Source organism: Bison bison, unplaced genomic scaffold (genome assembly GCF_000754665.1).
Source record: "Bison bison bison isolate TAMUID 2011002044 unplaced genomic scaffold, Bison_UMD1.0 scf7180017864216, whole genome shotgun sequence".
In the NCBI taxonomy this organism is placed as follows: Eukaryota; Metazoa; Chordata; class Mammalia; order Artiodactyla; family Bovidae; genus Bison; species Bison bison.
In genome coordinates, this window is record NW_011494788.1 from 1,781,421 (window position 1) to 1,797,341 (window position 15,921).

Below are 15,921 nucleotides of genomic sequence, written 5' to 3' on the forward strand. Positions count from 1 at the left end.
TCTTGTAGGTCGTCACAGAACCATTCAACTTCAGCTTCTTCAGCATTACTGGTTGGGGCATAGACTTGGATTACTGTGATATTGAATGGTTTGCCTTGGAAACGAACAGAGATCATTCTGTCGTTTTTGAGATTGCATCCAAGTACTGCATTTCAGACTCTTTTGTTGACCATGATGGCTACTCCATTTCTTCTGAGGGATTCTGGCCCACAGTAGTAGATATACTGGTCATCTGAGTTAAATTCACCCATTCCAGTCCATCTGAGTTTGCTGATTCCTAGAATGTCGATGTTCACTCTTGCCATCTCCTGTTTGACCACTCCCAATTTGCCTTGATTCATGGACCTGACATTCCAGGTTCCTATGCAATATTGCTCTTTACAGCATCAGACCTTGCTTCTATCACCCGTCACATCCACAGCTGAGTATTCTTTTTGTTTTGGCTTCATCCCTTCATTCTTTCTGGAGTTATTTCTCCACTGATCTCTGTATACTATCCCATAATTTATAACTTTTTTGAAGATTGCACATATTCATATTTTACATATTATATGTACATTCACTCTATCACAGACTTCATGTCATATCTAATTTATATATCTTCAAAAATTAGAGTATAGTTGATATATAATATTACAAGTATACAATATAGTGATTCACAATTTTTAAATGTTATACTTCATTTATAGTTATATAAAATATTTGCTATATTCCCTGTATTATACAATATATACTTGTAACTTGTTGCTGTTGTTGTTCAGTCATCCAGTTATGTTTGACTTTTTGTGACCCCATGGACTGCTGCATGCCAGGCCTCCCTGTCCCTCACCATCTCCAGGACTTTGCCCAAGTTCATGTTGGCACCCCACTCCAGTACTCTTGCTTGGAAAATCCCACGGATGGAGGAGCCTGTTAGCCTGCAATCCATGGGGTCGCTAAGAGTTGGACACAACTGAGCGACTTCACTTTCACTTTTCACTTTCATGCGTTGGAGACGGAAATGGCAGCCCACTCCAGTGTTCTTGTCTGGAGAATCCCAGGGACGGGGGAGCCTGGTGGGCTGCCGTCTATGGGGTCACACAGAGTTGGACACGACTGAAGTGACTCAGCATAGCATAGCATAGCATGTTCATTGCATCGGTGATGCTGTTCAGCCATCTCATCCTCTGATGCCCTCTTCTCCTTCTACCATCAGTCTTTCCCAGCATCAGGCACTTTTCCAATGAGTTGTCTATTCACATCAAATGACTGAAATACTGGAGCTTCAGCTTCAGTATCAGCCCTTCCAGTGAATATTCAGGGTTGATCCCCCTTAAGATTAGCTGGTTTGATCTCCTTGCTGTCCAAGGGACTTTCAAGAGTCTTCTCCAGCACCACTGTTCGAAGGCATCAGTTCTTCAGTGTTCTGCCTTCTTTATGATCCAGCTATCACAATTTTATGTGACCACTGGGAAGACCATAATCTGACTATATGGATCTTTGTCAGCAGAGTAATGTCTTTGCTTTTCTGTCTAGGTTTTTCTTACTGTCCTACCAAGAAGCAAACATCTGATTTCACAGCTGGTCACTATCTGCAGTGATTTTAGAGACCAAGAAGAGGAAGTCTGTCACTCCTTTCACATTTTCCCCTTTGATATGCCATGCAGTAGTGGGACCGGATGCCATGATCTTAGTTTTTTTAATATTTAGGCTTAAGCTGGCTCTCTCACTCTCTTCCTTTACCTTCATCAGGAGGCTCTTTAGTTCCTCTTCACTTTTTGTCATTAGAGTGGTATCATCACATATCTGAGGTTGTTGATGTTTCTCCTGCCTATCTTGATTTCATCTTGGAACTCATCCAGCCCAGCATTTCTCATGATGTGCTCATTGTATAGTTTAAACAAGCAGGGTATCTATTCCTTTCTCAATCTTGAATCAATCAGTTGTTCTATACAGAGTTCTAACTGTTTCTTCTTGACCCACCTACAGGTTTCACTGGGGACAGGTAAGATAGTTTGGTATTCCCATCTCTCTAAGAACTTTCCATGGTTTGTCATGATCTACACAGTCAAAGGTTTTAGCATAGTCAATGAAACAGAGATAGATGTTTTTATGAAATTGCCTTGTTTTTTCCATAATCCAGCGAATGTTGGCAATTTGATATCTAGTCCCTTTACCTTTTTCTAAACACAGCTTGGACACCTGGAAGTTCTTGGTTCGCATAATGAGGAAGCCTAGCATGCAAGATTTTAAGTAGGACCTTACTAGCATGGGAGATGAGTGCATTTGTCTGATGGTTAGCACATTCTTTAATACTACCCTTCTTGGGAATTGCAATGAGGATTGACCTTTTCCAGTCCTATGGCCACTGCTGGGTCATCCAGATTTGCTGACATAATAAATGTAAAACCCTGATGGAATCCTCCTTTAGTGATTTGAATAGTTCTGCTGGAATTTCATCATATCCACTAGCTTTATTAACCCTAGTGCTTCTTAAGGCCCACTTGACTTTGCACTCCAGAATGTCTGGTTCTGGGTGACTAACCACACCATTGTAGTAATCTGGTTCATTACACCATCTTTTTTGTACAGTTCTTCCATGTACTCTTTCTATCTCTTCTTGATCTCTTCAGTATCTATTAGGTCCCTGCCATTTTTATCCTTTATTGTGCCCATATTTGAGTAGAAAGTGCCTTTGATGTTTCCAACTTTCCTGAAGAGATCTCTACTCTTTCCCCTTTTGTTGTTTTCTTTTATTAAACACCACTCATTGCAGAAGGCCTTCTTCTCTCTTCCAGCTATTCTTTGAAACTCTGCATTTAATTGGATGTACCTTTCCCTCTCTCCCTTGCTTTTCACTTCTTTTCATTCTTCCACTGTTTGTAAAGCCTCCTCAGATAACCACTTTGCCTTCTTGCTTTTCTTTTTCTTTGGGATGGTTTTGTTTGCCACCTCCTGTACAATATACGGATTACAATATTACGGACACAGTGTTATCTAGATCTAGTCCCTTGAATCTATTCGTTACCTCTACTGTGAATTCATATAGGATTTCATTTAAGTTATACCTGCTGGTCTAGTGTTTTCCCAAGTTTTCTTTAGTTTAAGCCTGAATTTTGCTATGAGGAGGTGACGATCTGAGCCAGAGTCAGCTCCAGGTCTTGTGTTTGCTGACTGTATACAGCTTTTCCACCTTCGGCTACAAAGAATGTAATCAGTTTGATTTCAGTATTGACCATTTGGTGATGTCCATGTGGAAAGTTCTCTCTTTTGTTGTTGAAAGAATATTTGTTATTACTAGTGCATTCTCTTGGCAGAATTCAGTTAGCCTTTGTCCTGCTTCATTCTGTAGCTTATTTTATACCCAATAGTTTGTACCTCTTAATCCCTTACTTGTGTGTTGCCCTTCCTTCTATCCCTTTCCCCACTGGTAATTACCAGTTTGTTCTCTATATTTGTGATTTTGCTTCTTTTGTGTTATATTCACTAGTTTTTTATATTTTTTAGATTCCACATATAAGTGATCCAATGTAGTATTTGTCATTCTTTGTCTGATCCATACTTTAAACCTACCTTATTTCATCATTATTATTGTAATCAGTTCAGTTCAGTTCAGTTGCTCAGTCATGTCTGACTCTTTGTGACCCCATGGACTGCAGCACACCAGGCCTCTCTGTCCATCACCAACTCCCAGAGTTTACCCAAACTCATGTCCATTGAGTTGGTGGTGCCATCCAACTATCTCATCCTCTGTCATCCCCTTCTCTTCCTGCCTTAAATCTTTCCCAGCATCAGGGTCTTTTCAAATGAATTGGCTTTTTACGTCAGGTGGCCAAAAACTTCATCAGCTTTTTGGCCACCTGATCATCACTGTTGCATTAACTTTAGCATCAGTCCTTCCAATGAACACCCAGGACTGATCTCCTTTAGCATGGACTGGTTGGATCTCCTTGCAGTCCAAGGGACTCTCAAGAGTCTTCTCCAACACCACAGTTCAAAAGTATCAATTCTTTGGCACTCAGTTTTCTTTATAGTCCAACTCTCACATCCATACATGACTACTGGAAAAACTATAGCCTTGACTAGATGGATCTTTGTTGGCAAAGTAGTCTCTGCTTTTTAGTATGCTGTCTAGTTTGGTCATAACTTTCCTACCAAGGAGGAATGCAATGCAATTATTGCAATGGTTACTTCCAAATTAATATCTTTGTTATAGTGTTTAAATTTAATGTATTTTAAAAGAAATTATAGTATTTCAGGGAATTCCCTGGCAGTTCAGTAGTTAGGGGGTTTCAGCTCAGCTAGTAAAGAATCTGCCTGCAATGTGGGAGACCTGGGTTCAATCCCTGTGTTGGGAAGGTCCCCTGGGAAAGCGAAAGGCTACCCACTTCATTATTCTGGCCTGGAGAATTCCATGGACTGTATAGGCCATGGGATCACAAAGAGTCGGACACGACTGAGTGACTTTCACTTTTTACTTTCAGTGGTTAGAACTCTGTGCTTTAACTGCAGAGGGCCTGGATTCAATCCCTGGTCAGTGAGCTAAGATCCCACAAGTAATCCAGCAAGGTGAAAAAAATGAATACATTTTAAATAATTAAAATAAAAATTAAATAAACTGCAGTACTTCAAGTAGAAAAATTGTCAGCTAGGAAATGCAAAAATGAGGCACTTCAAATTGCATTTAAAGGATTGCATTCAAAAGGTAATAGAAGGGAATTTAAAACTTGATGTATGGATATAAAATGATGTTGCGTATGGGGAGGGGGGAGGGAGGAGGGTTCAGGATGGGGAGCACGTGTATACCTGAAATTTTTTTAATTTTAAAAATTAAAAAAAAAAAGATATTTATCATAAAAAAAATGATGTTGCTATTTTGAAAGCATGTATATATCAATTTTCTTATTTTAAATGTAGGATATATAAGAAATATCTTTTAAATTTGCTTAAAAATTCTTTTAGCTAATTGAGTGTCTTGTCTTGAAATTATTTTAAAATTTTTTTCTTTTTGTCACCTACTTGGTATTACTTGAAACAAATCTAACGATGCAATTGCAGATCTGTGGTTTGTTTATTTTTATGGTAAACAACAATTGACAGTAGAAGATTTGTTCAAACATATAAAAATTTATACTAGATTTTCAAGGCATATTTGTAAGGGATGTCATAATCTGTGCTAATACATATTTATGTATTTGTAGATTGTCTATTGTAGAACATGTAATGGGAAATTTCTAGTGACCTAAAAGTCAAACAACCTCTTTAGCAGTCATAGCTTGATTTCTTAAATGTATATTTTAAATGGTAAGAAGATTTGAAATGAGTTTTTAACATTCTGGCTGTATAGCAAATCTCTTGTCTTCAGGTAAAAACTTTTAAGTTGTCTCTTGGGGAAAAAACAAACAAACAAGCATCTCTTAGAAATAGAATGACTGACTTTTCACAGAATTTCATTAGAATTCACTTTGGATCATTCTTAATCCCATAGGGATTGCACAATTTTCAGTACATTTACAAAGGGACAGAATTGTGTGGGGCAAATTCAAAAGGCAATTGTACAGTATTCCAAACAGAAGTCATTCTGGTTTCAGATTTAGATTAGTTTTTAATACCTCTGCATCTGTATGCTGCTGCTGCTGCTGCGTCACTTGAGTCGTGTCCCACTCTGTGCAACCCCATAGACAGCAGCCCACCAGGCTCCTCTATCCACGGGACTTTCCAGGCAAGAGTACTGGAGTGGGGTGCCATTGCCTTCTCTGTGCATCTGTATAGCATTGCATAATATTTAAGCAACTTTACAAACATTAATTCACTAACCTCAATCATCAGCCTGTTTTGAAAATGTGTTTATAAAGTGATTTGGGGATGACTGAGGGCCATTTAACTTGTTCCATGTTTCATGATTTGTTTGCTTCTGAGTCTCCTTCCTGGCCCTTTTCCCTTCTTTCTTTCCTTTTCTTCAGTTTTTATTTCTTCAATTATTCATTGAACATATATAGTGTGTTGGTAGCTGTGTTTAATGTGAAGAAGTAGAGCTATGATTCCTAGGTAATATCATAAAATACTATGACCTAATTGGGGATACATTGAAAAACATGAGAAGATAAATAATAGAAAGATGGGAATAGTCAAAATGACAATATAGTGACAATTTAGTGACACTTTCCAAATATAAACATAAAATATATATGCTTGGGTATAGCCACTTTCTACACATTATTATTTAAAGCATAATCCTATTACATGCAAGGGAGTTTAAGAAATGGATTAAAGACAATCTTTTTAACAAGTGGTGCTGGTAAAACTGGTCAACCACTTGTAAAAGAATGAAACTAGAACACTTTCTAACACCATACACAAAAATAAACTCAAAATGGATTAAAGATCTAAACATAAGACCAGAAACTATAAAACTCCTAGAGGAGAACATAGGCAAAACTCTCTCCAACATACATCACAGCAGGATCCTCTATGACCCATCTCCCAGAGTAATGGAAATAAAAGCAAAAATAAACAAATGGGACCTAATTAAACTTAAAAGCTTCTGCACAACAAAGGAAACTATAAGCATGGTGAAAAGACAGCGTTCAGAATGGGAGAAAATAATAGCAAATGAAGTAACTGACAAACAACTAATCTCAAAAATATACAAGCAACTCCTACAGCTCAACTCCAGAAAAATAAATGACCCAATCAAAAAATGGGCCAAAGAACTAAATAGACATTTCTCCAAAGAAGACATACAGATGGCTAACAAACACATGAAAAGATGCTCAACATCACTCATTATCAGAGAAATGCTAATCAAAACCACTATGAGGTACCATTTCATACCAGTCAGAATGGCTGCAATCCAAAAGTCTACAAGCAATAAATGCTGGAGAGGGTGTGGAGAAAAGGGAACTCTCTTACACTGTTGGTGGGAATGCAAACTAGTACAGCCACTATGGAGAACAGTGTGGAGATTCCTTAAAAAACTGGAAATAGAACTGCCTTATGATCCAGCAATCCCACTGCTGGGCATACACACTGAGGAAACCAGAAGGGAAAGAGACACGTGTACCCCAATGTTCATCGCAGCACTGTTTATAATAGCCAGGACATGGAAGCAACCTAGATGTCCATCAGCAGACGAATGGATAAGAAAGCTATGGCACATATACACAATGGAGTATTACTCAGCCATTAAAAAGAATACATTTGAATCAGTTCTAATGAGGTGGATGAAACTGGAGCCTATTATACAGAGTGAAGTAAGCCAGAAGGAAAAACACCAATACAGTATACTAACGCATATATATGGAATTTAGAAAGATGGTAACAATAACCCTGTGTACGAGACAGCAAAAGAGACACAGATGTATAGAACAGTCTTTTGGACTCTATGGGAGAGGGAGAGGGTGGGATGATTTGGGAGAATGGCATTGAAATATGTATAATCTCATATATGAAATGAGTCGCCAGTCCAGGTTCGATGCACAATACTGGATGCTTGGGGCTGGTGCACTGGGACGACCCAGAGGGATGGTATGGGGAGGGAGGAGGGAGGAGGGTTCAGGATGGGGAACACATGTATACCTGTGGCGGATTCATTTTGATATATGGCAAAACCAATACAATATTGTAAAGTTTAAAAATAAAATAAAATTTAAAAAAATAAAAAAGAACAATAAAAAAAATAAATAAAAGCTAAAAACAAAAAAGAAATAGATCATAATGGGATGAGTTTAAAACTTTTCTTAAAGAGAATGTACGTTGTCAAAGTTTGGAGGTAGAAATAACTTGAAATACATAAAGAAGAATAAAGTGGTCCTTCCAAGAAAACAAGCAATATGACAGATGAAATCACAGGCTAAAATGAGAAGAAATGTTTAGATGATAATGAATATATTTGCCTGGTTGGAAAACAAGGCTGTTTCGGTTTGTTTAATAAATTGTATGGGAGACAAGGCTGGAAAGAGTAGGCTCTTTGCATCAGGTGGCCAAAGTATTAGAGTTTCAGATTCAGCATCAGACCTTCCAATGAATATTCAGGACTGATTTCTTTTAGGGTTGACTGGTTTGGTCTCCTTTCAGTCCAAGGAACTCTCAAGAGTCTTCTCCAACACCACAGTTCAAAAGCATCAATTCTTTGGCACTCAGCTTTCTTTATGGTGCAGTTGTCACACCCATACATGACTACTGGAGAAACCATACCTTTGACTGCACAGACATTGTTGGCAAAGTAATGTCTCTGCTTTTTAATATGCTGTCTAGTTTTGTCATAGCTTTTCTTCCAAGGAGCAAGCATCTTTTAATTTCATGGCTGCAGTCACTATCTGTAGTGATTTTGGAGCCCGAGAAAATCAAGTCTGTCACTGTTTCCATTGTTTCCCCATCTATTTGCCATGAAGTGATAGCGCTAGATGCCATGATTTTTGTTTTTTGAATGTTGAACTTTAAGTCAACTTTTTCACTCTCCTTTCAATTTCATCAAGAGGTTCTTTAGTTCCTCTTTGATTTCTGCCATGAGTGTGGTATCATCTGCATATCTGAGGTTACTGATATTTCTCCCAGCAATCTTGATTCCAGCTTGTGCTTCACCCAGCCCGACATTTTGCCTAATGTACTCTGCATATAAGTTAAATAAGCAAAGGGACAAATATACAGCCTTGACGTACTCCTTTCCCAATTTGGAACTAATCCATTGTTCCACGTCTGATTCTAACTTGCTTCTTGACCTGCATACGTGTTTTTCAGGAGGCAGGTAAGGTGTTCTGGTATTCCCATTTAAGAATTTTCCAGTTTGTTGTGATCCACACAGTCAAAGACTTTAGCATAGTCAATGATGCAGAATTTTTTCTGGAATTCTCTTGCTTTTTCTATGATCCAATGGATGTTGGCAATTTGATCTTTGGTTCCTCTGTCTTTTCTAAATCCAGCTAGTGCATTAGGAATTTCTCTGTTCATGTAATCTTGAAGCCTAGCTTGGAGAATTTTGAGCATTTGTTTGCTAGTGTGTGAGATGAGTGCAATATAATAATTGCTTATTATGTTCGTTTTTGTCATACATCAACATGAATCAGCCATAGGTATACATGTGCCCCCTCCCCCTTGAACTTCCCTCCCACCTCCTACCCCATCCCGCCCCTCTAGTTTGTCACAGAGCACCAGGTTTGAGATCCCTGAATCAGACAGCAAATTCCCACTGGCTATCTGTTTTACATACAGGAATGTATATTTTTCAGTGTTACTCTTTCTATTCATCTCTCACTCTAACTCTATCTTTAACATATTAAGGAAATGCCAAACTGTTTTCCAACATTGCTGCATCTTTTCACAGTGTATGAGAGTTTCTGTTTCTTTCATTAAATCTTGTTATTTCAAGCCTTTTTTTTAATATATAATATATTCTAGTGGGTGAACAGTGGCATTCCATTGTGGAGTTTTGATTTGCATTTCCCTAATGACTAATGAATTTGCCAACAAAGGTCTGCCTAGTCAAAGCTATGGCTTTTCCAGTAATCATGTATGGATGTGAGAGTTGGACTATAAAGAAAGCTGAGTGCCAAAGAATTGATGCTTTTGAATTGCAGTGTTGGAGAAGACTCTTGAGAGCCCTTGTACAGCAAGGAGATCCAACCAGTCCATCCTAAAGGAAATCAGTCCTGAATATTCATTGGAAGGACTGATGCTGAGGCTGAAACTCCAATACTTTGGCCACCTGATACAAAGAACTGACTCATTTGAAAGGACCCTGATGCTGGGAAAGGTTGAAGGCAGGAGGAGAAGGCAATGACAGAAGATGAGATGGTTGGATGGCATCACTGACTCAATGGATGTGAGTTTGAGTAAACTCTAGGAGTTAGTGGTAGACAGGGAAGCCTGGCATGCTGCAGTCCGTGGGGTCACAAAGAATTGGACATTACTGAGCTACTGAACTGAACTGAACTGAATGACTAATGATGGGCTTTCCTGGTGGCTCAGTGGTAAAGAATCTGCCTGTCAATGTAGGAGATGCAGATTCAATCCCTGTGTCAGGCAGATCCCCTGGCAGAGGAAATGGCAACCCACTCCAGTATTCTTGCCTTGGGAATCCCAGGGACAGAGGAGCCTGGTGGGCTACAATCCATGGGGTTGCAGAAGAGTTGGACATGACTTAGCAACTAAATAACAAAACAACAAAGGACCAGGGATATTGAGCGTATTTCCATGTGTTCATTGCCATTTGTGTATCTTCTTTGGGGAAATATCTATTCTGATCCTTAACTAATTTTTAACTGGATTATTTGGCTTATTATTATTGTGCTTTACATTATGTATATTTTGGACATAAGTCCTTATGGAATTTAGAAAGATGGTAACAATAACCCGGTGTACGAGACAGCAAAAGAGACACTGATGTATAGAACAGTCTTATGGACTCTGTGGGAGAGGGAGAGGGTGGGAAGATTTGGGAGAATGGCATTGAAACATGTAAAATATCATGTAAGAAATGAGTTGCCAGTCCAGGTTCAATGCACTATACTGGATGCTTGGGGCTAGTGCACTGGGACGACCCAGAGGGATGGTATGGGGAGGGAGGAGGGAGGAGGGTTCAGGATGGGGAACACGTGTATACCTGTGGCAGATTCATTTTGATATTTGGCAAAACTAATACAATTATGTAAAATTTAAAAATAAAATAAAATTAGAAAAAAAAAAAGATATATGATTTGAAAATATTTTATCAGATTCCATGTAGTAGTTTTAGATTTACCCATGCAGATATGGATGGATACACACACACATATTTGCTTCTAACTGTTGCATGGCATCTCATGGTAGTCTTCTATCACATGTTATCTATTTGATTCTCTTGTGATAGACATCTATAACTTATTACTGTCACAAATAATGATGCAATAAACATCTTTACAGAATTTTGTTATGTATATCTTAGGGATATGTGTCCAAATGAAAATTACCAATATAGTTGCTTTTTGAATAGTTTCCACAATAGATATGCTAGCCTAGACTCTCACTAGCAGTGTGTGAAGGGACCTATATCATGTGTTCTATATCCATACCAAAAATCAAAATTATACATCTTTCTATTTTTCCTTATACAATGAAAACTTGCTGTTGGAATTTGTAGGTTTTTAATTTCCTCTCTTAATTTTGTAGTTTCAAAAATGTAGTAAGCTTCCTAAGATTTACTGTGTTCATTTACAAAATAAAGCAAATAATATCTCTTTTATAATGTGTAAGAAATAAATGAAATTATGCATAATACCCTTTTCAGTGCTGGACACACAGTAAGCACTCAAAACTATCAGGTCTTGTTATTTTTAGCATTACTGTGTTGAAAACTATAAGGACCTTTGCAAATAGTGCTGGCTTGAAAAGAATAAAAATAGAATATTAGTTTCTCAGAAAATAGTAGATGATGCTTCTTTTCTGGTGTTCCAGCCTTCAAGTGTGTCCTCTCTGCTCACTTGACTTTTATTTCTTTTCTCCAGTGTTTCTGACTTTTAATCTGACAAAATAGATCCTTTCTGCTTTGCCTATGTAACTAATTTGATTACAGTGCCATCAGAGATGGTCTAAGGCACTGTTGACAGCCTCTCCACCAAGGCTGAATCCCAGAACCAACCTCAGTGAGATTAAAAGTTTGTACCTTGAGAACAATGGAAAATAGTCTTAGAGCGTAGACTCTTGAACAATGTTGCCTGAGTTCAGATCTCAACACTATCATCTAGTAACTGTGTCATTTTTGATAAACACTTGACTGCTTTGAGCTTCAGATTACTCATTGTAAATCGGAGATCATAATAGTGCTGGTAGCGCGGACCTCAAACAGTGTCCATGAGGATGAAAAGTAAACACTTACTCCCTGCCCAACAGTAAACAAGTCCCACTTATACTTCTGATGCTGCTACTAATGATAATGATTATTATAGAGGGCATTTTAAGTATCCAATAATTGACTGAGAGCAGCTTGTATTCATAATACACATCAGATCCTATGCATATGATGATTTCCGCTTGTATCTAGATAGCCATTATTTAGCTTTAGGTTATAGCAGCTAGTGCTGAAGTCAGGATTGCTCTTACTTCCACAGTCAGTCAAGTACAATTTTACCTTGGAGCTTTAGCATGGAGCTCTACCTTGGAAGATGCAAGTGGGAACCTTTCTTTTCACCTTGTTAATAGTCTTTCTCAATCCTAGCACATTTGTCAGCTTTATGTATCAACCACACTCAGTACTCCAAGTTAGGCAATACTATGCAATATACAGTATATATGTGGCAACTTAAATAAGTGTCTTTAGAGAGTAAGAGATGATTAGGAATGTGATTTGCAAGCCAACTTTCAGTTTAAATGAAAGGGGAGGAAAAAGCAGAAGAGCAAAGGAAGAAACTCAGCTTGCCCAACCACATATAGACTCAGTTAATGTGGAAAGCCAGTTTAAAAACTTAATAATATTGATCTCCCAAGGGTTTTTTGTAGCTGACTTAATTAGTGTTTATTAACCACTGTCCACCAAATGTTTGTCTAACACCTTAAAAGTCTATCTCAGTAGCTATAATCTCTGCTAGTGCTAAAAAATGCTTCCCTATCATGCCTGCTCCAGCGGAATTTAATTTGTATCTACTTACCTAATGTTCAAACAATGAGCTAAAAAGTGAAAGATTCATCAATCAATCGGGTTTTTTTCCCCATAAGATTAAACAAATTACCTAATACTATTTTCTTTACTAACTTGAATTAAAAAAAAATAGGCTTGTAAAATAGTATCAGTACATCTTTGATGAAAAGAGAACAAAACATGCTTTAATCAGCTTGTGGTGAATTTTAAACACTTTATTATAAACCTGCAAAAAAAAAATGAGTCTGTAAGATAATCTATACAGAAATAAAGATTAGAGGTGATTGACTACCTTTAGAGGAAATGAGAGCAAATACTTGATAAAAAACCTTATAAAGATTAAATTTTAGCCTAAAAGTGTCTTTGTAAATTTTTAAATTTTCTTAGATTCATAGAGAGAAAAGGAAGAGGAAGAACAGGAGGGAGAAGAAGAAAATGAGAGAAAGAAAAGGAATGGAAGAGAGAGAGAGGAAGGGAATAATTATATGCTCAGTACTCTTAGTTCACCTTCTGCTGCAGTCTAAGCAGTAGAAAGTCTTTGATGGTATCTATGGTTCTCCATCAAATAGCACCAACATTCAGAACATTTGCCAGGTGAAGTAAAGATCAATGAAGAGTGTTAGAAAGAAAAAGTGACAGTTAAAGTAATAAACTAATATTTATTGATTACCATGCATCAGATATGGAACAAAGCATTTTTTCATCTTTTGACTAACTGGCTTCCTGCCATTCCTCCATCCTCACTCATAAGCTAGATATTAGTATTCAACTTTCAAAAATAAAAATAAATAAATGAAAGCAGGGCTAAGATATCTTACTCAGTGTCACATATTTTGAAGGTAGAGTTTTCTGAAACTGAAGCCATATCTGTCTGACTCTGAAACTTACATTCTTTACATCACATCTTGCTGCTAAGAGTCAACTGCTCTGCCAACTCACAAATGATTTTTTAATGGTCAGATTAATCTGTGCCTTATCCAGAGTTAATTTCAGCTCTTAAGGGGAAACTCCAAGTTTCCTGGCCAGTTTTGACCCCAGAAAAGGGGCTGGAATATGTAGTAACTGAATTGAGTGATTAACCTGATTTGACCTTAAAAATTTTTTTTTCTTTTTATTGAAAGTTAGTTGCTTTACAATATTGCATTGGTTTCTGCCATACATCAATAGGAATCAGCCACAGGTATATATATGTCCCCTCCCTCCTGAACTCGCCTCCCATCTCACACCTCATCACACCCCTCTAGTTGTCACAGAGCACTGGGTTGAGCTCCCTGTGTCACACAGCAAATTCCCACTTGCTATCCATTTTACATACAGTAATGTATGTTTCCATACTATTCTCTCAATTCAGACCAACCTCTCTTTCCTCTACTGTTTCCACAAGTCTGTTCTCTATGTCTGCATCTCCACTGTTGCCCTGCAAGTGGGTTCATCAATAGCATCTTTCTAGATTCTATACTCATGTGTCAATATACAATATTTGTCTTTCTCTTTCTGACTTCATTCTCTCTGCATAATAGGCTCTAGGTTCATCCACCTTATTAGGACTGACTCAAATGCATTCCTTTTTATAGCTGAGTAATATTCCATTGTATATACGTACCACAGTTTCTGTATCCATCTTTCTGCTGATGGATTTCCCCAAAGGAAATATACAGATAGCCAGCAAACACGTGAACAGATGCTCAACATGGTTCATTATTAGAGAAATGTAAATATAAACTACAATGAATCATCACCTCACACCAATCAGAATGGCCATCATTAAAAAATCTAAAAACAGTAAATGCTGTTGAGGATGTGGAGTAAAGGGAACCATCGTGCACTGTTGGTGGGAGTGTATATTGATACAGCCACTATAGAGAATAGTACTGAGATTCTTTAAAAAACTAGGAATAGAACTACCATACGACCCAACAATCCCACAACTGGGCATATAACCTGAGGAAACTGTAACTGAAAGAGACACATGTACTCCAGTGTTCACTGATTTGACCTTTAAAATAGCTAAAATGATTTGTCTGTGATGTAATGGCAGTAATAGCAACAACTGAGTTTGAGTTGATAGACCAGATTAATTGCTTAGGGATTTCCTTTTTAGGTTACATGTATACATTCTTTGGAGTTCAGCTAAGTTATATGGCAATTTGTATAGGAGTCACCAAAAGTTATAGCCGGGTTTCTTCATTTGTTAATTCACTCATTTACTCAATTTGGCAACCTCTATTATAGGCATATGGTAGTCGATGTTAGATGAGCCAGACAAAGTCTTTTTGCTAAAGGAGCTCACATCTACTAAAAGATACAAATAATAAAATTCATGATCTCAGCACAATGCCATAAATATTGATAGAGTTATACAGAAAACAATATGAAGAGTTTTATAACTTTTGGAAGTGTCATAAAATATTTCAGTAAGAAAAATCCTTGATTAAAATACCGAGGGATACTTTATACAGAAGAATTCTGGGGGAATTCTGGGAACTGAAAAGGCATCCAGGAAAAAAAATAGTATAGCATTTTTAGTAAATGACATACAGTTTGATAGGTTTGGAGGCTGCTGGAAAGTGAAAAAGAAAGGTGACAGAGAATACATAGTAATGAGAAACCATGAAATGTTAAATAATATACAGGTAAATTATTTATGCAAATTAGAAAAAATAAATATTAATATATGCTACTTTTGTTTTTCCTACTCTTTTTTTAAATGTTAACACAAACACTTTTGTTGACTCACCTAACATAAACATGTTTTTTCAGTTTTTAAGTGATTCTGTGTGATCAAAAATATGATTTGGTGACTATTATTTCTGCTCAGACATTGATGTTATAAGAAAGCATCTCAGAATGAATTAATAGAGTTTCAAATTGAGAAAATAACTTGATTCAACAATATTTAGGAGATTTCCCTCTGGTTTATAGTTTTTTAATAGGTGTTTGGGAGTATAGACCCATTGGCTTTTGAAACTGTCTTGAGTAAAAAAAGAAATCTTAAGTGAGCATTATTCTATTACCAGAAAAAGCTAAATGTGTTTAATTTTGCATGATCAAATATATTATTAAATAAAGATACTTTACACAAATGTGTTCAAAACTAAGGCAGGCATAAAAGATGCAATTGTTTGAGAAAATGAATATGCAGTCTTAAAAATTAATGTAGCACATTACTGCTTATCTTTGTTCACCAAAACATTCTCAATATCCTTTGCTTTATATGAATTCTCAATTGTCTGTATATAAGATGTCATTTTTTAAAATTGTTCAATTTTCTACTGCATAAAAAGATTTTGGCTACTACTAATGTGGGTCCTTGGATGTAAAATATCTTGCTG